General features: G+C 44.5%; 1 protein-coding gene across 1 annotated transcript in view; it reads left to right on the plus strand.

The window, feature by feature from the left end:
- Window positions 1-7271: 7271 nt before the first annotated feature.
- Window positions 7272-24086, plus strand: part of LOC310854032 (uncharacterized protein) — a 47998-nt gene continuing 31183 nt past the window's right edge. Inside the window, 2 exon segments of the mRNA XM_083758508.1 lie at window positions 7272-7322; window positions 16039-16363. The gene's annotated coding sequence lies outside the window, so the exon portion shown is untranslated.

Raw genomic sequence — 24086 nt, forward strand, 5'->3', positions numbered from 1 at the left:
TCTGACAATCACATCAATTATGTCCCAGTGTAGTTGCAGATGTGACTGTGGTTGGTGATTTGACTGAGGGGCAAAAACATCAAAATGTCTTCTAAATCATGACAGTTTTCTGAAAAACCCTGTGTTTCTATGTCAGTCGTTCTCAAACATTTTCATGTCAAGGACCCCCAAAAATATATGTGATCGGCCACCATCTGAAAATATGTAGTTCCAGGGACCCTCCCAGAAGCAAAGATTTGAGTTAACCCATTCTGACCTGAGATCAGATTCATACGAGGTTTTCCACTGGACACACACTGGTCTGATGAACCCATTCTGACCTGAGATCAGATTCTAAAAATGTCAGTCGTTTTTTTAGATTTTTCAAAAATAGCAGACCTACAAGCTCGTATCGCGCCACTCGGTGGCGCGATATGAGCTTGTAGATCTGCTATTTTTCAATAGCTAAAGCATAACATGATGCCGACACCAAAATGGGTGCCCGGTCAGAATGGGTTAAATTCGCTCTCTCTGAAAGAATATATACCGTATTCAAAGATTTGCGCCACATTTTCACGATTTTTCAAAAATAGCAGACGTACAAGCTCGTAGTGCGGCAAAAAAAACGGGGGTCCCTGGCATATGTTTTCTAATAGGGGTCAATCAGTGTCCACTTGGGGGTCCTTGACATGGACCCCTGCTCCATGGTATATCTTGTCATGGACCCCTGCTCCATGGTATATCTTGTCGAACAACACTGCACTATGACATGTAATATTAGTATCTTAGTGTCGCCATATTGCTGTGGATCAAATTTAGTCAGATGAAACCTGACTTATGAAAACTAGACGACCTCGTCATAGTCTAGTAGTTTGTTTGTTTTGTATCTGTGTGGCACATCTTCTTTTCCTTCTAGAGCGCGTGTGTGTGTGTGTGTGTGTGTGTGTGTGTGTGTGTGTGTGTGTGTGTGTGTGTGCGTGTCTTTCACCACAGACAAATGCAGAGCCTCTCGTGTGCACTGATTGGCTTTGCAGTCTTCTCTTTCAACATCTCCGGTCTCCCTCTTCTGTGTGTGTGTGTGTGTGTGTGTGTGTGTGTGTGTGTGTGTGTCGGTGTGCGCGTGTGTGTGCGCGCACGTGTACTTTTCTAAACTGTGAGATGTAAATAATTTAATTTATTGCTTAATGAAACATCCTTAAGCTCATTTTGGGCATTTGCACTTTTTTATGTAATTTGTATGTGTTTAAAGGGACACTTCACCCTTTTTGCAAAAAAATATATGTTAATGACGTTTAGAAGCTTTAGATCACTTTCCTGGGGGTATTTATGTGTGTAATATGTGGTTTTAGATATTTTAGATTGTAGCAGTGAGCCTGTCTACCTGGACTACAATTCCCATAATTCTTTGGTGCACTGCTCCTCCTTGTGGATAGGGGGAGAGCTGTCTTACTGAGACAACATGTAGTCCAGGAAGGAAGTGAGCCCAGTGTCCATGACATCAGAGACAACAGGCTCACTGCTACAATCTAAAATATCTAAAACCACATATTACACACATAAATACCCCCAGGAAAGTGTTCTAAAGCTTCTAAACGTCATTAACATATATTTTTTTGCAAAAAGGGTGAAGTGTCCCTTTAAGGGTAAACGCCTCCTCCAATGAATTTTATATCGTGATATGATAATCCAGACTGTTATACTGTCCTATAATGTCCTTTTTTTCATGACTTGGATTTCTTTTTGTGACACTGTAAGTAAAAGCCTTTTGATATACTGTAGAAATGTGTTTTTTTTTGTTGTCCTTCTGTTGTGTTGTGACTAGTGTAGGTCATACTGTATACGGGCAACTGGTGGCCCCCACCTTCCCTTAACCCATTCTGACCTGAGATCAGATTCATACGAGGTTTCCGTTGGACACACACTGGTCTGATTAACCCATTCTGACCTGAGATCAGATTCTAAAAAATGTCAGTCGTTCTTCGATTTTTCAAAAAATAGCAGACCTACAAGCTCATATCGCGCCACTCGGTGGCGCGATATGAGCTTGTAGATCTGCTATTTTTCAATAGCTAAAGCATAACATGATGCTGACACCAAAATGGGTGCCCGGTCAGAATGGGTTAATGCGGATTGATATCGGAATACTGATATGTTATTGATTTCAGCTTCTTTCAATTCCAAACATGCAAACTTTTTTATGTCCACTGTATTTGTATTTAGTTCATATAGTTCATAAAAAAATTACTTTTCAGGATTCCAATAAAAGAAATATATATATCAGGATTTCAATTCAAATAAAATAGCTGATCTACAAGCTTGTAGGGGGGGGGGGGGAGAAAATAGAAAGAAAGAAAGAAAATAGAAGGAAAGACAGGGCAAGAGATGCAGCTAAATACAAGTAGTAGCGATAACCATAATTAATGTAATAGTGTGGCCTATACAGTTTTTTTAATTGGCCTAAAATATTGTCTATATGCATGAATTCTCTTGTTGACCGGTTGTCGGTATGTTGTGTAATATTTTATAGGGGTGTCTATGCCATTAACAACTATACATAAGACAAAGATTTCAACATTTCATTATGCCTTAAGTAATGTGACATGTTTTCATGATTCTGAAACCATTAGTTTAGTTTAGCACAAAAAAACTCCTTGGGCTAAAAACGGCAAAAATAGTTGTTTCTGCCATTATTATAGAAATGCATTCATCCTCATAGTGTGGTACGATGTGTATTTCCGTAGGATTCTTTTGCTAAAAGTGATTTTTTTGCTTTTTTGGCTTTCATAGGGACCAAACTGTCATAAAATGATGGGGTTCAAATTTTCCCGACCCCCACCCCTTATTTGGGGGGTCATATCTTTTGGGACCTCCCATAATAGTATGCCAGACAATTAATGTCCGATTTTCATAATATTAGGGTTGTTTTATAGGTTTTTAAATATTCTGAGTTGATTTCTTACACTTAAAGTAGCCAGAATAATCTTTTCTGACTTTTGGTTGGGGTCTTTCTTCACCCGGGGCCCCCCGGACTCATCTCAGTACTCATTACATTCCTCGCTCTGCTCCTGTTCCAGAACAATGTCAAATTAGATAATAATTTAAGCATTAAATTGATTACAAAAATGAGTAGTATTTAATACCAGGGGTCTTCCACAGGGGGTCCTGGACTAGTTTTGCCCCTATTCTTGCACCCATATATGTGATTTGCAAGTATTTCGAATAGTATTAGAATATCTTGCGTTTATGTAAAGTACTTTGATAGTTTATTAGTATTCTACCATTATTGTTGACACTGCAGGGAATAAAGGTATTGCAACTTCTCACTTTGGGCACGCAGAACATGTCCATTTATTTCACACACTGCACTCACACTAACACACACACACACACACACACACACACACACACACACCTATCCTCTTAAAGAGCCCATGGTAAATTATGCCTACAATACATTATTTGTAGGATCTATTCATCTTCGTCATCATCATCTTGAATGTCCTCCCTGATAGTGTTGACACAGTCTCCACCATAGCATTTGCAGAGAGGAGTGCAAGGCAGGTTATTGTTTGAGCAGCTGCACCGACACCGTCCCTTGCAACCTGCTTTGCAACCACATTTGATGAGCTCAAGTACTGCCTTTGGAGCAGGGAGGGCAAGACACCTGACGGAGCATACCCTCCACTAGCTGAATTCCATCCATTTTGTTCGATTGGTGGAAGCTCGGGGCAATTTGCCAGGTATGAATGACTTATCCCGCATTGTGACGTAGTTGGCACAGAGGATATGTGGTAGCCGTGCAGCACGAGTTGGAGGTAGCATCTCACCCTCAAGTTCTTTGACCGAAATAGTTCCCATCTAGTAATGGCAAGGTTGTTGGACCTCCATGCTCCAATGACTCCAATGGTGATGGAAGCTTGCCGTTAACAAGCTCAGGTGGAATGGAACCCATTCCAAGGTCCTTGAAGCAGTTAATGGCAGGATCATCATCATCAAGCCTCAAGTAGGCATTGACCCATGTCTTCTTGGAGATTCCAACAAGTTTTCCTCCCCAGTCAGCACCAGAAAAATTGTGTAGGCCCAGGAAAATTGTGTAGGCCCAGGAAGAATGTCATTTTTGCCCCATCTGACACAAGCGCTGATGAAACCAGACTCTTCAATGGTGTGTTCTCTTTGAACAGATTGCCTCCACAGTGCAACTCAATCAATTTACATTGCTTGAGAGCATTTTCTCTTGACCTCAATGCAATCTCTCCTGAGAGCTGATAATGTTCTTTCCTTGAAGACCTGGAAGCTTTTGGGAAGATGTTGAGGTACTGATTCACTAGACCAGAAAGATGAGGTGTGGTAGTGACTAGTCGGTCCAGAGCTGCTTCATCTCTACTGATTCCAACCATCCCACCATGTCCCTTTAGCTTCTTGATTTTCTTCTCAAGGGCTTGATCTGTGAAGAGATGAGTGAACGGTATCTCTGACTTTGCCACAACAAATTCACCTGACTTCAGTGCGTTCCATGTTTCTGGGTCATCCTGTTCAAGAGCATATTTAAGGAGATCACGAGCAAAGAAATATATTTGATGAGTTCCTCTAAGGATGACAAGTAGCCCTCCCAGTCTGCACCTGACCGACAACAGAAAGACAAAGAGAAAGACAGCAGCAGCCTGGCTGATCTTTATTTAGCAGCAATATTTGCTACACTGAGGCACCTTACTTTGAAAATAGCTGATCTACAAGCTCAAACTACAACCTTGTAGATCAGCTATTGTTGGCTAAAGTTCTCCCTGGAAAAGGGATGCTATGGTTCAAGTGGTTTAATGTAAAAAAATAATAAAAGTTCCTATCCCACAATGATTTGGTGGGCCCCTGTATAGTAACTCCGGGACGCCGGGATAGCGCTCCACACGTCCCAAACTCTTCTCCCTTCTGGCTCCAAAACTGTGGAATGCACTTCCCATTACAGTCAGAACTGCAGCATCACTCCCAATCTTCCGCCGTAGTCTGAAAACCCACCTTTTCAGACTCCATCACGGCCCATAGCACTTACCCTACCCCTTAGATAGCATTTCTGTAGACTTAGATAGCATTTGATACAGACTTATAGCATGTTATGTAGACAGCACTATAATTGCATTGCACGTCATAGTACATATGTATAGCATAGTAGTATAGATGTATAGTTTATATGTATAGTTTCATTATATAGATATTCCACTGTTACTTTCTTAGCTTACGCATGTTTCATGATAAATGTTTTTATGTGATGTATTCCCATGCTTTTTTGTTCTTGCTTAATGTAAGTCGCTCTGGATTAAGAGCGTCTGCTAAATGCCTAAATTGTAAATTGTAACTCTGAGGACCCCCTAGGGGTCATGGGCACCCTGTGGAAGACCCCTGGTATTGGCTACTACTATTTATTTTATATCAGAGCCCAGCTACAAATACTTTTATGCTTCATTTATGATCTAATTTGACGTTATTCTGGAACGGGAGCAGAGCGAGGAATGTAATGATAACTTATAGGCCCAGAGGTCAGTCCGGGAGGTCCCAGGTGAGGAAACACCCTTACCAAAAGTCAAAAAAGATTCTTCTGACCACTTTAAAAGTTTAAGAAATCAACTCAGAATTTTATAAAACATACAAAAAATTATAATATTATTAAAATCGGACATTAACTGGCTGGCATACTGTTCTGGGAGGTCCCAAATAGATGACCCCCCCAGAAACGGGGTGGGGGTCGGGAAAATTTGAACCCCATCATTCTCTCATAGTTTGGACTCTATAGAACCAAGATCTGCAAAAAAATCAATTTTAGCACAAAAATCCTACGGGAGCTGTTTTTTTGACGCATCGTACCACACTATCATACGGTAGTTTGATGTTACTAAATAACAACATTGGATTCAGTTATTATATTACAATATATGCCTCCATAGTTCCAGAAAAATGATTATGTCTTCATCCATATGGATGTCTTCATACATAAGACTGTTTCATATTATTATTATTATTACATTAGAACGTTTGATTGATTGATTGAAGTATTTATTAATAGATTCAAATTACAGTACATTTCAAGTACAACCTCAATACAAAACCGTTAACTATGGACGACCATAAAGCATTACACTTGTTTACAATAGGGTCCACCATGTTCAATTCATTATAAACTAGAAAAAGTGCCCTTCTGGGCACAGGTCTCCACCAGGAGGATAGGAATGTTTAGGAGTAATATAAACATGTTTTTTGTTTGTTTGTTTGTTCCAATCTTTGCCAATCAGGATGGAATATGGGAAATGGTGCAGATCCGTGTTGATCGCACGCATGCACAATCCACCTGTTGGTGGCGCTATAACAGGCCAATGTGAAATGGGTGGGCTATATTCCTCAGCCTAGTAGGAAAGTGCGTGAAAGATTTCACGTCAAATTGCACGCTGCGTTCATGATTTGAGGCTTTTTGTTCAAAACAGGCCAATCCTGCAAAATTTGAAAGCCAATGTTAGCCAATTAGGATGGAATATGAAATATCAGACACATCCGTCTTGAGCACATGACTATGGAGATACTGTGTAACGATTTGCGGGATTTTTGGACAACATCCGGAGGAGTAATATCCAAAAATGTGTTTTAAAAAGTCGGCCTCCTGGTGGCGCTCTAAAAGCCAGATGTGAACTAGAGAGACTGTGTACCAATTTGCGCGATGTTTGGACAAAATCTGTAGGTGTACTGTGCAAAAACTTGTTTTGCACAAAGCGGCCTCCTGGTGGCGCTATAACAGGCCGTTCTGGAAATTTTGGGGCAGAGGTTCATCGTTGGCATCCAGGGAGTGTGTGTGCAAAATTTGGCATCGACCGGGTTAACGGTGCCGGAGATTAGCTGCTCACGGACGGACGGACACACGGACGGACGGACGGACGGACGGACGGACGGAGTGCAAAACATACTCTCCCCCCATGCCTTCGGCCTGGTGGAGACAAAAATAGTATTTTATCGATAAGGTTATTATGATTGTTATTAACATGACATTGCATATCTTCTGCAATTACATAATATCATGTTATTTATATATTATATAATATTATGTTTTTTTTTTAAATATCAAATATCATCATCTTCAATTCAAACATTCCCCCTGGCTGTCTATCTATATATCCATCTGAGCTGTGCGTGTGTGTGTGTGTGTGTGTGTGTGTGTGTGTGTGTGCGCGCGCGTGTGTGCGTGCGTGTCCGGCGCGCATGCGCAGTGCGGCTCTCTCCATCATCTTCCAATATTCTCTCCCAGGTCTGGAGTGAGTGGAGGAGCCAAGCCAAGCACCAAGAGGCACTGGAACTAGAAGCAAGCAAAGGTAAAGAAATATGTCCCTCATTCTTTCACCATTTGAAACCTGCTCGAATCAACCCCTGTTTTCTCCCATTTGGTCCCATTGTTGTGTCCGACGCCACGGACACACAGCTGCCCTGCCGGCGGACCCCAGCCCCAGGGGCCCCAGGGGCCAGGGCGCTGCTTTATACTTTGGCCCCGTCATGTGTAAAGGCTTTAACTGTCCCTGTAGTGGTGTGTGTGTGTGTGTGTGTGTGTGTGTGTGTGTCTGCTGCTTCCTTCGCTGCCTTGCAACGCAGCGCTCTGCTCTGACTGTGTGTGTGTGTGTGTTACACTGCTGTTAGCCAGCTGTTACACTGCGACCGGTGACCCGTCGACTTCTGTGACCCCCCCCCCCCCCCCACACACACACACACACACACACACACACACACGTTATTACACAATAATATCACATCTGATCGTCTACACATTTTAACATGTGTTGTTGACAAAAAGAGACGAGTATTATTATTATTAAATTAACTAAATATCCTGTTAAACGTTGTACAGTCTGATGTAGATATACAATATTATGAATTATAAGTTCAATGTATGTCAACGAGAGAGAGACAGAGAGAGAGAGAGAGAGAGAGAGAGAGAGAGAGAGAGAGAGAGAGAGACTCAGAGAGAGAGAGAGAGACTCAGAGAGAGAGAGAGAGACTCAGAGAGAGAGAGAGAGAGAGAGAGAGAGAGAGACTCAGAGAGAGAGAGAGAATTGTCGCAGCAGAATTGTACAGGTCACCGGGTTGCGTGTAACACATGCTAAGCTAACGGTAGCTATAGCTGTGCTGTGCTCTCTGCTCTGCTCTGGGGGGTTGTTGTGGTGCTGGCCTTTCTATCAGGAGGCCTGTAGCTGCTGTGAGTGAGTAGTGGCTCCTTCTTTTAACCCCGACATTCTCTCAAAACTGTCGATCATAACGGTGTCACGGTTTTCACGCGCATCGGGGTGTCTGTGTGTGTGTGTGTGTGTGTGTGTCGAGGCGTCGTTGAGGGGCTAATTGGCCAATTAAGTTTTCATTACAGAGCCAACATAGCGGCTAACAGGCTAACAGGCTAACACAGGCAGGCAGCCCCATACCAGCTGCCTCAGTTGAGACTGAGGGCTACTTTAGCCTAGTTTAGCTTCTCCAGCACCCAAATGCACAACACTTGATGATCTGTTTGTGTCCCATTTGTGAACGCAGAGAAGGGGGGGGGGGGGGGGGGGTTGTTGTAGTTGAAACTTTAAGTACACACACTACACTACACTACACACACACACACACACACACACACACACACACACACACACACACACACACACACACACACACACACACACACACACACACACACACACACACACACACACACACACACACACACACACACACACACACACACACACACACACACAGACAGACAGACAGTACAAGAAAAATCCTCAGTGGCAACCAAAATGGTTACATTTTTCACACTACACTGGGGGGTGATTTGACTGTTGTCAAAGAGTATCTACAGAGATTTGTCTTTATATTATAGCCTATTCTATATATTGTAGCCTATATATATTATAGCCCATTCTATATATTGTAGCCTATATATATTATAGCCCATTCTATATATTGTAGCCTATATATATTATAGCCTATTCTTTATATTGTTTGCAAATGGGACATTTTAGCCAGGACATGATTTTGTCTCAAATCCCTGAAGGGATAATTAAACTGAGAGATTAAAATACAAATGAGAAATTAAGAGAGTGTGTGTGTGTGTGTGTGTGTGTGCGCGTGTGTGTGTGTGTGTGTGTGCGCGTGTGTGTCAATATATATAGTACATGTTTTGTTTTCAGTTTAATGAATAAAGTTGATATTGATTATAACTTGTACTCTGCCTTGTTAGTTGTTGCACGAACATAAAAGTGGTTGTTGTGTCTTTGGACCAAACTCTCTTTGCTGTTTTGCTGTTCACTAGTTTTTGGGGTAAAGTTCTGATCTCGTGTATAATATCTGCCAGTGCCAACATCACTCTAGCCACGGAATGAGATTTGATTAAATTGGCTTTAAGAAATAATAGCTTTTATTATTATAGCCTGTTTATGAGGCGTCTTGGGGGGGGGGGGGGGGGAGAAAGGCAGTCTAATTGTACATGGTCAAATCAGGTCCCGTTTACCGAAATCTACAGGCCAGGGTTTAAGCGCTTAACAAATAATGTGGGTTCAACCCATTCTGACCGGGCACCCATTTTGGTTTTGGCATCATGCTATGCTTTTATCTATTGAAAAATAGCAGATCTACAAGCTCATATCGCGCCACCGAGTGGCGCGATATGAGCTTGTAGGTCTGCTATTTTTGAAAAATCGAAGAGCGACTGACCTTTTTAGAATCTGATCTCAGGTCAGAATGGGTTCATCAGACCCAGTGTGTGTCCGGCGGAAACCTCGTATGAATCTGATCTCAGGTCAGAATGGGTTCAATATATCGGCGTCGGTGATGGTTACTACTAGTAATGAAAGTAAGATGGGTGACTCTGCTTCTCTCAGAGTGAGTGTGCCTCGTCTAAAACAGCATCTTATTACTGGCTTGTTGTCTTCCTTTCAATTTAACCCATTCTGACCTGAGATCAGATTCATAACGAGGTTTCCGCTGGACACACACTGGTCTGATGAACCCATTCTGACCTGAGATCAGATTCTAAAAATGTCAGTCGCTCTTCGATTTTTCAAAAATAGCAGACCTACAAGCTCGTATCGCGCCACTCGGTGGCGCGATATGAGCTTGTAGATCTGCTATTTTTAAATAGCTAAAGCATAACATGATGCTGACACAAAAATGGGTGCCCGGTCAGAATGGGTTAAGGCTTCCACTGTACTGTACTGTACTGTACTGTACTACTGTATTGTATTGTAACTACTGTACGGTACTGTACTGTAACTACTGTATACTACTTTAGGAATATTGTACGGACAACTTGCACACACACACATTGTGCCTAACCATTTCCTGTGCTTTAGTGTAAAGTGACTTAATTTAGTTTAGATTCCAAGAAAGTCCCTCCCAAAAAGGGACACTTAATTAAAGTACATAGTGTTGTTGTTGTTGTTGTTGTTGTTAACCCATTCTGACCTGAGATCAGATTCATACGATGTTTCCGCCGGACACACACTGGTGACTGGTCTGATGAACCCATTCTGACCTGAGATCAGATTCTAAAAATGTCAGTCGTTGTTCGATTTTTTTCAAAAAATAGCAGACCTACAAGCTCGTATCGCGCCACTCGGTGGCGCGATATGAGCTTGTAGATCTGCTATTTTTCAATAGCTAAAGCATAACATGATGCTAACACCAAAATGGGTGCCCGGTCAGAATGGGTTAAAGTGTGTAACTGTATCATAACTGTATCATGGTTCTTCTTGTCCGTCTACCTCATGTCATGTCAGGGTCATGTCATGTCATGTCATGTCATGTCATGTCAGGGTCATGTCAGGGTCATGTCATGTCATGTCAGGGTCATGTCATGTCATGTCAGGGTCATGTCATGTCATGTCAGGGTCATGTCATGTCATGTCATCAAACGTTTACCTGAGGCCTTGATAAAGAACGGTACTGTAGAAATGTTTAATGAACAGTACACTCTGTCATGTGTACTGTACTGTAGTGTTTAATGTTCATTAAACATTAGAAATGTTTAATGAACAGTACACTCTGTCACGCCATGAGTTGTCATAATTAAAACAGCGCTTCAATAAGGCATAAGACCCTGGCTGTCTTTTTTTCTTCAGAATGGACAAAATTATTATAATTGTTTTAATACAGAATGAGATCATTATCGGTAATATCGGTTATCTATCGGCCATAACGGCAATTAATTAAATAGCATATCGATATTGGCCAAAATATCTCCACGGCACATCCTTACTAGGGACCCCCCTGGTACCCCCCCCGATGACCCCTGGGGTCCCCACTTTGAGAACCTCTCTCTCTCTCTCTCTCTCTCTCTCTCTCTCTCACTGGCTTGTTATGTCATTGTCTGTCTAGTCATAATTTACTGTCCAAATCAGTCAAGGAGAACAACACCATGTTTTGTCCTTTCATATTTCATAATCGCAGAGAAATTGGCCCACTCTGCCATTTGTTTTAAATTAAATTGAGCTTGATAATGAGCCAGCCTGTTCTCAACGTGGGGTCCTGGGCCCCCCAAGGGGTCCTTCAGGGGGTTCCCAGGGGGTCCCCAGCAAAATGAGGAACACTTAAGCCCTTAATCCATTCTGACCTGAGATCAGATTCATACCAGGTTTCCGCCGGACACACACTGGTCTGATGAACCCATTCTGACCTGAGATTAGATTCTAAAAATGTCAGTCGTTCTTATCGTTCTTATCGTGCGTTAGGGATGCACGATAACTATCGTCCCGATAATTATCGACCCGATATTAGCAATTATGACGAAGTGTGGCTGGATTTGGATGAGAGGCGCTTGTTTTTCTCTAGGCTCCTCCCTGTTTTGCCTGTACTGTGGTATCACTGTGGTTCAGGAATAGGAGTTTTTCTAGTATTTCACAAATCCAGCGCTCCCTGTCTGTGACGTCAAGCGCCATTCTTTTGAAGAATTACCCCGCAAAAAAAGAAAGTTCATATACTAAGTCAGTGTATCGTTGTGTGTCCCTCTCCCACAGACATGATGGACTTAGTCAGTGTATCTTGTGTGTCCCTCTCCCACAGACATGATGGACTTAGTCAGTGTATCTTGTGTGTCCCTCTGCCACAGACATGATGGACTTAGTCAGTGTATCTTGTGTGTCCCTCTGCCATAGACATGATGGACTTAGTCAGTGTATCTTGTGTGTCCCTCTCCCACAGACATGATGGACTTAGTCAGTGTATCTTGTGTGTCCCTCTGCCACAGACATGATGGACTTAGTCAGTGTATCTTGTGTGTCCCTCTCCCACAGACATGATGGACTTAGTCAGTGTATCTTGTGTGTCCCTCTGCCACAGACATGATTGACTTAGTGAGGAAGTACCCTCTCTAAAAACGCCGGGCCAACGCTCCACACGTCCCAAACTCTTCTCCCTTCTGGCTCCAAAACTGTGGAATGCACTTCCCATTGCAGTCAGAACTGCAGCATCACTCCCAATCTTCCGCCGTAGCCTGAAAACCCACCTTTTCAGACTCCATCATGGCCCATAGCACTTACCCTAACCCCTTAGATAGCATTTCTGTTGGCTTAGATAGCATTTGACACAGACTTATAGCATGTTATGTAGACAGCACTATAATTGTATTGTATATAGTTATAGCACGCCATAGTACATATGTATAGCATAGTAGTAAATATGTATAGTTTATATGTATAGTGTATGTATAGTTTCATTATATAGATATTCCACTGTTACTTTCTTAGCTTACGCATGTTTCATGATATTGATAAATGCTTTTATGTGATGTATTCCCATGCTTTTGTTCCTGCTTAAATGTAAGTCGCTCTGGATTAAGAGCGTCTGCTAAATGCCTAAATTGTAAATTGTAAATTGTACTTAGTCAGTGTATCTTGTGTGTCCCTCTGCCACAGACATGATGGACTTAGTCAGTGTATCGTTGTGTGTCCCTCTGCCACAGACATGATGGACTTAGTCAGTGTATCGTTGTGTGTCCCTCTGCCACAGACATGATGGACTTAGTCAGTGTATCTTGTGTGTCCCTCTGCCACAGACATGATGGACTTAGTCAGTGTATCGTTGTGTGTCCCTCTGCCACAGACATGATGGACTTAGTCAGTGTATCGTTGTGTGTCCCTCTCCCACAGACATGATGGACTTAGTCAGTGTATCGTTGTGTGTCCCTCTCCCACAGACATGATGGACTTAGTCAGTGTATCTTGTGTGTCCCTCTCCCACAGACATGATGGACTTAGTCAGTGTATCTTGTGTGTCCCTCTCCCACAGACATGATGGACTTAGTCAGTGTATCGTTGTGTGTCCCTCTGCCACAGACATGATGGACTTAGTCAGTGTATCGTTGTGTGTCCCTCTGCCACAGACATGATGGACTTAGTCAGTGTATCGTTGTGTGTCCCTCTCCCACAGACATGATGGACTTAGTCAGTGTATCGTTGTGTGTCCCTCTCCCACAGACATGATGGACTTAGTCAGTGTATCGTTGTGTGTCCCTCTGCCACAGACATGATGGACTTAGTCAGTGTATCTTGTGTGTCCCTCTCCCACAGACATGATGGACTTAGTCAGTGTATCGTTGTGTGTCCCTCTGCCACAGACATGATGGACTTAGTCAATGTATCCTGTGTGTCCCTCTCCCACAGACATGATGGACTTAGTCAGTGTATCGTTGTGTGTCCCTCTCCCACAGACATGATGGACTTAGTCAGTGTATCGTTGTGTGTCCCTCTGCCACAGACATGATGGACTTAGTCAGTGTATCGTTGTGTGTCCCTCTCCCACAGACATGATGGACTTAGTCAGTGTATCTTTGTGTGTCCCTCTCTCCCACAGACATGATGGACTTAGTCAGTGTATCGTTGTGTGTCCCTCTCCCACAGACATGATGGACTTAGTCAGTGTATCGTTGTGTGTCCCTCTGCCACAGACATGATGGACTTAGTCAGTGTATCTTGTGTGTCCCTCTGCCACAGACATGATGGACTTAGTCAGTGTATCGTTGTGTGTCCCTCTCCCACAGACATGATGGACTTAGTCAGTGTATCGTTGTGTGTCCCTCTCCCACAGACATGATGGACTTAGTCAGTGTATCTTTGTGTGTCCCTCTCTCCCACAGACATGATGGACTTAGTCAGTGTATCGTTGTGTGTCCCTCTCTCCCACAGACATGATGGACTTAGTCAGTGTATCGTTGTGTGTCCCTCTCTCACAGACATGATGGACTTAGTCAGTGTATCGTTGTGTGTCCCTCTCCCACAGACATGATGGACTTAGTCAGTGTATCGTTGTGTGTCCCTCTGCCACAGACATGATGGACTTAGTCAGTGTATCGTTGTGTGTCCCTCTCCCACAGACATGATGGACATAGTCAGTGTATCGTTGTGTGTCCCTCTGCCACAGACATGATGGACTTAGTCAGTGTATCCTGTGTGTCCCTCTCCCACAGACATGATGGACTTAGTCAATGTATCCTGTGTGTCCCTCTCCCACAGACATGATGGACTTAGTCAGTGTATCCTGTGTGTCCCTCTCCCACAGACATGATGGACTTAGTCAGTGTATCGTTGTGTGTCCCTCTCCCACAGACATGATGGACTTAGTCAGTGTATCGTTGTGTGTCCCTCTCTCCCACAGACATGATGGACTTAGTCAGTGTATCTTTGTGTGTCCCTCTCCCACAGACATGATGGACTTAGTCAGTGTATCGTTGTGTGTCCCTCTCTCCCACAGACATGATGGACTTAGTCAGTGTATCGTTGTGTGTCCCTCTGCCACAGACATGATGGACTTAGTCAGTGTATCTTGTGTGTCCCTCTGCCACAGACATGATGGACTTAGTCAGTGTATCGTTGTGTGTCCCTCTGCCACAGACATGATGGACTTAGTCAGTGTATCGTTGTGTGTCCCTCTCCCACAGACATGATGGACTTAGTCAGTGTATCTTGTGTGTCCCTCTCCCACAGACATGATGGACTTAGTCAGTGTATCGTTGTGTGTCCCTCTCCCACAGACATGATGGACTTAGTCAGTGTATCGTTGTGTGTCCCTCTGCCACAGACATGATGGACTTAGTCAGTGTATCGTTGTGTGTCCCTCTCCCACAGACATGATGGACTTAGTCAGTGTATCGTTGTGTGTCCCTCTGCCACAGACATGATGGACTTAGTCAGTGTATCTTTGTGTGTCCCTCTCCCACAGACATGATGGACTTAGTCAGTGTATCGTTGTGTGTCCCTCTGCCACAGACATGATGGACTTAGTCAGTGTATCTTGTGTGTCCCTCTGCCATAGACATGATGGACTTAGTCAGTGTATCTTGTGTGTCCCTCTCTCCCACAGACATGATGGACTTAGTCAGTGTATCTTGTGTGTCCCTCTCTCCCACAGACATGATGGACTTAGTCAGTGTATCTTGTGTGTCCCTCTGCCACAGACATGATGGACTTAGTCAGTGTATCTTTGTGTGTCCCTCTCCCACAGATATGATGGACTTAGTCAGTGTATCTTTGTGTGTCCCTCTCTCACAGACATGATGGACTTAGTCAGTGTATCCTGTGTGTCCCTCTCCCACAGACATGATGGACTTAGTGAGTGTATCGTTGTGTGTCCCTCTCCCACAGACATGATGGACTTAGTCAGTGTATCGTTGTGTGTCTCTCTCCCACAGACATGATGGACTTAGTCAGTGTATCGTTGTGTGTCCCTCTCCCACAGACATGATGGACTTAGTCAGTGTATCGTTGTGTGTCTCTCTCCCACAGACATGATGGACTTAGTGAGTGTATCGTTGTGTGTCCCTCTGCCACAGACATGATGGACTTAGTCAGTGTATCTTGTGTGTCCCTCTCCCACAGACATGATGGACTTAGTGAGTGTATCGTTGTGTGTCCCTCTCTCCCACAGACATGATGGACTTAGTGAGTGTATCGTTGTGTGTCCCTCTCTCCCACAGACATGATGGACTTAGTGAGTGTATCTTGTGTGTCCCTCTGCCACAGACATGATGGACTTAGTCAGTGTATCTTGTGTGTCCCTCTGCCACAGACATGATGGACTTGCCGCACGGTGAGCGGTGCAGGGAGGCGGAGCCAGCATGCTGAGGACGGCGGTCTGAAACCACGTTTTATCGCCTCGGCGACGTTGAGCAAAGCCAAGCTCTGCTGCGGTCTGATTGGTCCCCCCAATCCCTCAAGGAGAACCGAGGCCGCTGTTCCATCACCGTCATCGTCATCGTCATCACCACCGCCCTCACCGATGGCGGACAACCGGAGGGGAGACGCGCCGTGATGGAGTCCCGCCCCCCCGCGCCGCGAACCATGAAGCATCTGGAGGGGTAGTTAGGGGGCGGTCCCCCCCCCCGCCCTGGCAGGTAAGGTTCCACTAGCCCCCTCCTGTGAGGGGCCCTGGCCCCCTCCTGTGAGGGGCGCTGGCCCCCTCCTGTGAGGGGCGCTGGCCCCCTCCTGTGAGGGGCGCTGGCCCCCTCCTGTGCACAGCTTTGTGTGTACGTCTTGAGCACGGAATGTGTCCGTAGCGTGGAATGTGACGATTTGATTGGCTGAGCACGGAATGTGATGTATGATGATGATGATGATGAGATCACCCCTCACTTCACACACACTTCTTTTCTTTTACTTTTCCTGCTCTGTTCATTTTGACAGCTATTGTTTTTTGCTAGTACTCTTGTGTCATTGTAGTCATCAGAAAAGTTATTATTTAGTCTAGTTTTAGTGAACTAAATTTAATAAGATTTTAGGCCACTAAATCACAATCAGTTCATTGTGTGGACAAAAAAAAAAATTTGGACGGCAGTGATGATTGACGTCACAACGCGTGATGGCACTGTGATACTTTTAGAGCCATATGAAATCTGTTTTATTTTTTTCCCAATTCCGTTTTATTTTTTCCCAAATTCCGTTTTAATTTTTCTGAATTCGGTATTTAGCTTTTTATACAATTTCTTTTACCGGAAAAAAATAATTAGTGATCGACCAATATGGTTTTTGGCCGATATTTCCGATTACCGATTAGTGGAGAATCAAAAAGCCAGATATTACCAATATTAATTTAAGTAAAACTTTTTTTTACAGTAACATAAATTCTAACACAATCGGCCACGGGGGTGCCTGGGGGTGCAAAGCACCCTCAGTTTATGTTCTATGAAAAGTTATGAAAATACCAAAAATAATAAAAATATATTCGGAATATTATAATTGTCATAGAGATCACAATAACCGTATCGAAACACACAGTTTCCCCCCAGTAATATAGCATATAATTTTATCACTGGGGAGGCACTCAGGGGCACACTGGGGAGGCACTCAGGGGCACACTGGGGAGGCACTCAGGGGCACACTGGGGAGGCACTGGGGAGGCACTCAGGGGCACACTGGGGAGGCACTCAGGGGCACACTGGGGAGGCACTCAGGGGCACACTGGGGAGGCACTCAGGGGCACACTGGGGAGGTACTGGGGAGGCACTCAGGGGGACACTGGGGAGGTACTGGGGAGGCACTGGGGAGGCACTCAGGGGCACACTGGGGAGGCACTCAGGGGCACACTGGGGAGGTACTGGGGAGCCACTGGGCAGACACTGGGGAGGCACTTGTCGGACACTGGGGAGGCACTGGGGAGGCACTCAGGGGCACACTGGGGAGGCACTCAGGGGCACACTGGGGAGGTACTGGGGAGCCACTGGGCAGACACTGGGGAGGCACTTGTCGGACACTGGGGAGGCACTATGGGGCACACTGGGGAGGCACTGGGGAGGCACTCAGGGGCACACTGGGGAGCCACTGGGCAGACACTGGGGAGGCACTTGTCGGACACTGGGGAGGCACTGGGCAGACACAGCAGGGCAGACACTGGGGAGGCACTGGGGAGGTACTGGACATTTCATATCACACACACACCATGCCCTTAATTAAGCCCCCTAAAAAAAATCCGCAATATTCTGCGTTTTATTCCAATTCCGTTTTTATTGGTCATTTCCGCGATTCCGTTAACACGTATTTCATATGGCTCTAGTTACTTTCAGAGTATTTCATATGGCTCTAGTTACTTTCATATGGCTCTAGTTACTTTCATATGGCTCTAGTTACTTTCATATGACTCTAGTTACTTTCAGAGTATTTCATATGGCTCTAGTTACTTTCAGAGCGCGACACCAGAGCGCAGCCCAACAGAAAATGAGTTGTCGACGAAATTAACCCATTTAGGCCTGACGTCGAAATTAAAAAAAATCTTTTTTAAATGTTTTTCTGAAAATCCTCGTGTTTCTGTATCAGTGGTTCTCAATATATATGTCAAGGTCCTCGAAAATTATATAATATGCCGCCGACCCCCCATCTGGAAATATGTTGTTCCAGGGACCCAAAAGGAAGCAAAGATTTGAGTTAAAAACTGAAACTCTTTGAGGCACATTTTCACGATAAAAAAAAAAATAGCAGACCTACAAATTCAACTACAACTTGTAGATCTGCTATTTTTCAATAGCTAAAGTATAACATAGTGCTATAAACACCAAAAGGGGTTCCCGCCCAAAAGTGTTTTCTGAAATTCCCTGTTGGGAATTATCCCTTTTTTGAGATTTACCATCTCGTTTTCAAGGGGGGGGGGGGGTCCACACATAATTCATAATTTCCCACCGAATGGGAAATTCTTGGCCGAATGCCGGGATCTAGGAAAAGGTTGTCCGAAAACCGAATAGCCGAATATTGATTAATATTATATTCATAGGAGGCCTTAAGTATGTTTCACCAGTTTCAATTGAAACGGGCCTCCACCCTCAGGGGGGGTCTCCACCCTCACAGGGGCCTCAACAAAATAATGATGTCATAGGTATATGGGGGCCTTATATTTGAAACGGGCCTCCAGATTCCTAAGGCCGCCGCTGAGAACACACAAACACACCAAGCTGGCCATAGGGGGCGCTAGCTCCCCTCAAAGAGCCAGAATGCAAAATGCTTGTCATTCAGCCTCACTTTGAGTTGCTCAGTGGACTGTCTCTCACACAGCGATATGGAGAAAAATAACACACCTGCGTGACGTGAGCGGCACTGTTATCACCATACATCACATTCCGTGCTCAGCCAGTCAGCTTGAGCACATTCCGCGCACGCGCGCATGCACACAAACACACACACACACACACACACACACACAGCCTCAAAATACAACACAGCTCAGTGTTAGGGAACGCTGTAGCAATTTACAATTTGGGCATTTAACAGACGCTCTTAATCCAGAGTGATTTACATTAAGCAAGAACAAAAAAGCATGGGAATGCATCACATAAAAAGCATTTATCATGAAACATGCGTAAGCTAAGAACGTAACAGTGGAATATCTATATAGTGGAGGATATTAAGCACATGATCGTTCACTTGATGGTACAAGCACCAAATTTGGCACACAAGTGCTTCAGAACCTACTATCTCAGAAAAGTACGTTGTCCACTTGAAAAAAACAAAATGGCCACCATTTTTCAAGATGGCCGCCAAATGAAAAGGGCCTTTTGTGGCGGTTCTGGACAACCGTGGGTCCGACCGACTCGAGACCGGGCACTGCACTCCCTGAGGGTGTGTGGAACGTGTGTGTCGAATTTGAAGTCGGTGGGGCGAACGGTTCTCGGGTTATGTGGATTACAAATGTACAGACACACACACAGACTTGAATATACAGTATGTCAATGGGCAATGCCCATTGGGGTTTTTTTTTAGATGATGGGTAGCCTCGGTACCAGGCTTTCATTTTTGTTGGTGCAAAAATGTAAAGCCTGGAGGAACGCATTGGCCGCTCTGGTCTAAAAGTGGGAGTCAACCCTTCCGGGTGGGCGTCGCTCCAAATTATGTGACGTAGCGCTGCACTAGGGGGGAGAGGAGGGGCCGGGGGTGACGGACAGATCGATGAGATCCAATCAGGGCGTGCGCAAATCTGAGCCGCGACCCGCCCCTCTAGACCAGAAACCTAACACGTTAGCTCAGGCTAGATGATGGGTAAGAACAGAGAGATGTGATGTCAGGTGGTGTGGGCTAAGAAGTGGTCAGGGCTATATGAGATGTACAGTAAGTGCAAAGAGAGATGGTGAGGGAGGGAGAAATTTATTTTGACCAGACAGTAGACAGTAGTGTAACAGGTTAAGGTGAGTATAGAGATGGAAATGTTCTAGCAAGAGAAGCCAATGTATTGAGAATATGGGACATAGTATGGGTCAGGAAATATTTGTGACAGAAGGCTACCAGTGAGAGGGAAGATGTATATGATGGTAGTGAGACCAGCCATGTACGGTTGGAAACGGTGGCACTGATGAAAAGGAGGCACAGCTGGAGGTGGCAGAATTAAGGATGGTTCTCATTAGGAGTGAAAAGGAAGGACATTATCAGAAATTACTGAATTAGAGGATCAGCCCAGGTTAGAAGGTTTGGGGATAAAGCAAGAGAGGTGAGGTTGAGATGGTTTAGACATGTGAAAAGGAGGGATGAGGGTACATTGGGAGAAGGATGCTGAAGATGTAGCTGCCAGGTAAGAGGATGGCCAAAGACGAGGTTTAAGGATGCTGTGAGAGTCTGAGAGATGACATGAAGGTGGCAGGTCACAGAGGAAGATGCAGAAAACAAAACCAAATGGGGTCCATGTGTGGTCCAGCCCTATGGAATGTAAAATTCAAGCATGTGCTAATGAAAAGTATTTAAAATATATAGTTTTGATGCTCATCCTAGATCCTACTACTATAGGGGATGCAAAGCAATATGTCCGTTTATCCGTCCGACTTCTCCTACCAAATCACTCCGTTAGCACACATCTCTCTATGCACAAAAAATGATGCATGCCACAGAAATCCATCTGCACTACATTGCATCCATGTCATATTTACTGTACAAATATTGCTTTTGTATGACATACTGTTATTGCACAACATTTCACTGTGACACAAATTACATTACAATTTCCACATTAACCGACCCCTCCCCTTTTCCCTGCACGTACACACACACACACACACACACACACACACACACACACACACACGCACGCACGCACGCACGCACGCACGCACGCACGCTCGCACACGCACGCACGCACGCACGCACGCACGCACGCACGCACGCACGCACGCACGCACGCACGCACGCACGCACGCACGCTCGCTCGCACACACACACACACACACACACACACACACACACACACACACACACACACACACACACACACACACACACACACACACACACACACACACACACACACACACACACACACACACACACACACACACTGTACTGTACAGTACACTATAGTATGTTACAGTACAGTATGGTAAAGTACAGTACGGTACAGTAACGTGCGGTACGGCATGGTACAGTATGATACCATAAAGTATGGTACAGTACAGTATGATGCCGTACAGTACAGTACAGTACGGTACAGTACAGTACAGTACAGTAAAGTACAGCACGGTACAGTATGGTACCATGCAGTACGGTACGGTACGGTACAGTACAGTACAGTACAGTACAGTACAGTACAGTACAGTACAGTACAGTACAGTACAGTACAGTACAGTACAGTACAGTACAGTACGGTACAGTATGATACCATACAGTAAGGTACAGTACGGTACAGTATGGTGCAGTACGGTACAGTATGGTACCATGCGGTACGGTACGGTACTGTACTGTACTGTACTGTACTGTACTGTACTGTACTGTACTGTACTGTACTGTACTGTACTGTACTGTATGGTACAGTATTATGCCCTACAGTGCCGTACAGTATTATACAGTAGTATGGTACAGTACATCACAAAGGTATAGCCAGATATATGCTGAAATGCAAAACCAGTCTAATTTTGGTGGCCATCTTGAAATATCACCGCCATATTGGATTTTTGGATGGCTCGGTTTAAAAAGTTAAAGAGTTGACCAAAGGAATGTTCACGGCAAATGTCACGCTTGTATCACCAAGCGAACAACCGTTCCAATGATCTGCTAATTGCACAAATTCTGTGTGTGTGTACGTCTGTAATCCACGTAACTCGAGAACCGTTCGCCCCACCGACTTCAAATTCGACACACACGTTCCACACACCCACAGGGAGTGCAGTGCCCGGTCTCGAGTCGGTCGGACCCACGGTTGTCCAGAACCGCCACAAAAGGCCTTTTTCATTTGGCGGCCATCTTGAAAAATGGTGTCCATTTTGTTTTTTCAAGTGGACAACGTACTTTTCTGAGAGAGTAGGTTCCGAAGCACTTGTGTGCCAATTTTGGTGCTTGTACCATCAAGTGAACGATTCTCATGAAATATGGACTTAATATCCTCCACTAATAATGAAACTATATTATAAACTATACATATATACTATACTATGCTATACGTGTGGAAGACCCATAGACCCATAGATCCATAGACCCATAGATCCATAGACCCCAAGGTAGCCGCAATGAAGTAATAAATATAGCAATAGAGTTCAAAGGGTGCAGATGAAGAACAGCTGCACTAATTGGCGTCGTTAAGGCGTGCATGGAAACAGTTTGTGTCTCGTGTGATTTCACATCAGAAGATATAAGATGATGCACTGTGTTGAAAATGACTGTAGTTGTCGAGAGAAAGGAGAGAGAGAGACAGACGGACGGACAGACGGACAGACGGACAGACAGACGAAGTGATGTTGACTTGGACCGTTTCCAAAGCAGGAGGACCAAAGCGAGCCTGTCATGCTGCTGTAGCAGTGAGGAACAAACTGTATTCCTTTGGAGGCACTGGAGAGAAGCAGATGGAACAGATGGATGTCCATGTCTTCAACACAATGTCTTTATGCTGGAAGAAGTTACCTCCAGTGGAACCAGGAAGAGGAGACGGTGACCTTGAGGTTCCATCCAAGCGCTGGGGCCACACAGCTGTGTTGGTTGAAGATACAGTCTACATCTGGGGAGGATACTGGAGTTGTATGTGCAATGTGCTTTATGCATTTGATGTTGACTCCCACAGATGGTTCCAACCCAGGGTTTCTGGGACTGTTCCAGAGAAGAGGAAGGGCCACTCAGCCTGTGTGTTGAAGAAGGTCATGTTTATCCATGGAGGACGGACCAATCTGACCGGTAGTTACACTAATGACATGTACAAGTTGGACACCAGCACAATGGTCTGGTCTTTCATTTACACCAGAGGAACTCCTCTTTCAGAATATCACTCTTCCACCGTCATCAGTAAAAATATGTTTGTATTCGTCTACCAAACCATCAATTTGTTTGACACAGAGACAAACGCCTGGGGGAAGCCACCTTTAGCACAACTTCTACCAGAAGGACGCGTTGGTCGATCAGCATTTATGTACAATGGAGAGCTGTACATATTTGGTGGCTGGGTCGGTTTCCAGACCTTCAATGATTTTCATGGCTGGTACGGTAACCAGACCTTCAATGATGTGTGGAAATTCAGTCCAAAGACCCTTTCCTGGAAGAAGGTTGAGCCCAAGGGGAAAGGACCAAGTCCAATGCGTGGTATGTGCTGTTGCATTGTGGGAGATCGCATCATCCTCTTTGGAGGATTAAAAGGAGATCGCACTATCTCTGATGAGCTGTTCATCTTAGACTTGAGTCCTTCTCTTAAGACGTTATGTAAGCTAGAAGTTATTCAGTACGCTCTGGACCAATCAGAACTCCCACACGACATCAGGTGGGAACTGGCAGCCATGGCAACCAACGACAACAGCAATAACAACCGAGACCACATTCCAGACGAAGGAAGGAACACAGTAAGATGTGCACAGATGTGAAATGATGTGAAGAAATGATGGATCAACATCTCATCCCACCTGATGGTGAGCCACCTCGAGCATCTCTTACTGAGATGCAAACCTCAGGAGACTCCTTCTCTCCAGACAGGCTCTCTAACCATCAAACAATGACAATTGTTCCGTCCAACACAATGCGGTGGAAACACAAACCTGTGTCTGTATGTTCTCTTTATTGTATATTTATTTCTATGATCTTTTTTTATTTAAGGACCAAGCAGTCCTGAAAGGACTTGGTGTTTTATTGTTATTGTTAGTTTTTTTTCCCCTTCTCCTTCAGCCAAAACCAGTCGGTTTT

Source organism: Protomyctophum parallelum (genome assembly GCF_964188405.1).
Source record: "Protomyctophum parallelum genome assembly, chromosome: 23".
Lineage (NCBI taxonomy): Eukaryota > Metazoa > Chordata > Actinopteri > Myctophiformes > Myctophidae > Protomyctophum > Protomyctophum parallelum.